Consider the following 2550-nt stretch of genomic DNA (forward strand, 5'->3'; position numbering starts at 1 on the left):
TATGGAAATGTTTTGCATGACTACACATGTACAACTTAAATCAAATTTCTTGCTTTATCAATATGGGGGGAAGAAGGGAGGAAGGGAGTTAATTTGGAACTCAAAAGATTTAAAAATGAATGTTAAAAATAACTGTACAAAAATAACAGCAATATTGTACAATGAAGAATTGTGAATGATTTAATTATTCTCAGCAGTGTGCATGTAGATTTAAGCATACTTTCCATAAAGCTTTCTTTATATTTCTTATTTTTATTCTGGATTTTTTTTGGTCTGTGTTTTCTTTTACAACATGGCTAATATGGAAATATGTTTAGCATGACTTGTATAATCTATATCAAATTGCTTGCCTTCTCAAGGAAGGTTGGAGGGAAGGTGGTAGAGAGAATTTGGAGCTCAATTTTTTTTTTTTGGTTTTATGAGATATTTTATTTTTTCCGTTACATGTAAAGATAGTTCTCAACTTTTGTTTATACATGCTTTACAATTTCAGATTTTTCTCCCTCCCTCCCCTCCCTCCCCCCTCCCCTAGACAGCAGGTAATCTGATATAGGTTATATCTATATATCTCTATACATATACATATATATATATACACACACATATATATACACATAATAACATTAATCCTATTTCTGCATTAATCCTGTTACAAGAGAAAGAATCAGAGCAGTGATGCAAAACCTCAAAATAGAAAAAAAAAACAACAGCACCCAAAACAAAAGAAATAATATGGTTCAATCAGCATCTATACTCCACAGTTCTTTCTTTCTTTTTTTTTCTTGGATTTGGAGATCCTCTTCTATCATGAGTTCCCTGGAACTCTTCTGTACCATTGCATTGGTGAGAAGAATATAGTCCATCACAGTAGGTCAACACTCAATGTTGATGATACTGTGTACAATGTTCTTCTGGTTCTGCTCATCTCACTCATCATCAGCTCACGTAAGACCCTCCAGGTTTCTCTGAACTCTTCTTGCTCATCATTTCTTACAGCACAATAGTATTCCATTGTATTCATATACCACAACTTGTCCAGCCATTCCCCAATTGATGGGCACCCCCTCAACTTCCAATTCCTTGCTACCACGTAAAGAGCAGCTATAAATATTTTTGTACACGTGGGTCCCTTTCCCCCTTCCATGATTTCTTTGGGCAAAAGACCTAAAAGTGGGATTGCTGGGTCAAAGGGTATGCACAGCTTTATCGCCCTTTGGGCATAATTCCAAATTGCTCTCCAGAATGGTTGGATCAGCTCACAGCTCCACCAACAATGCATTAGTGTTCCAATTTTCCCACAGCCTCTCCAACATTTATTATCTTCCTTTTTTGAGCTCAATTTTTTTTAAAGTGAATGTTAAAGAATTTTACATACAAGGCAGCTAGGTGGCACAGTAGATAGAGCACCAGCCCTGGGGTCAGGAGGACCTGAGTTCAAATCTGGCCTCAGACACTTAACACTGGCTGTGTAACCCTGAGCAAGTCACTTAACCCCAGTAGCCTCAGCAAAAACAATTACATACAATTAGAAAAATAAAATATTAAATATTAAAAAATATTTAGATATGAAATGTGGTGCATATATAATAATATAATGTATTTGGCATCTTTATTTGTCTATGACATATTTAAATATGATATATTTTCACTCAAAGTTTTTGACATGGTGAGTTTATATCAATTTTCATTTATGCCTTATCTGTTGGTATGATTTTTTAGAATTGCCTAATATACAGGAAATTTTGATCTTTCTTCTCAGATTCATTCCATATCTATCTTTAGATGTTTCTAATATGCAGCAAATTGTTGAGTTTTATTTTCTTGTACATTTTTCCATTCTCCTTCCTCCTACTGAGTTCCTTAAGAATTCATTTGTTTTTAATTTGCAAAAAAATGTGTAATTTTATTCAATCATTTTTCATATTCTAGATCCTTGTGGGATACAGCATCACTTGGATCTTATGTCCAATGAATGGCCTTGGCAGGAAAATTGCTTCTGAACTTGGCCCAGACCATTCCACCATTACCATGAGCCCGAATAACTTTCCCCCAGGATCACTCTTGTTCTGTTGGGTTTCCCACCAACAGTCACTGCATTCTTTTTTGCCTTGTATACATAAGCACATCTCTTGCTCAAATAGAATTCAGTTTCATCCCAAGCATAGACTCCTTCAATTTTCAGAAGAGGTGTATGTTCTCTCTAGTTTCACAGACCTTGCTTATAGCTGGCAAAAATGGCCTTGGACCACAGTCTTCCAGACATTTTCCTGTTCTAGAAGTCCTTTTTCCAGGAGGCCTCCCAGGCTCTGAGATGGAGGAAAAAGGAAGTCAAGAATTCCTTTTTATAATTATAATTATGATATTTTTCACCTCTTGTTTTCTATCGATTCTTGTCCTTTTAATCTTTTTAGATGATCCTTTGTCTTTCTCAACATTTTTGAGCATGCTATTTTTGTTTTGAATAAATTTTTAAAATAATTTTATTTATATATTCTATTTCTTACAATGGTATAATATCCTGTGTAGCTGACTCCCTGCCCCTCCCCAAAA

Source organism: Dromiciops gliroides, chromosome 2 (genome assembly GCF_019393635.1).
Source record: "Dromiciops gliroides isolate mDroGli1 chromosome 2, mDroGli1.pri, whole genome shotgun sequence".
Classification (NCBI taxonomy): Eukaryota; Metazoa; Chordata; class Mammalia; order Microbiotheria; family Microbiotheriidae; genus Dromiciops; species Dromiciops gliroides.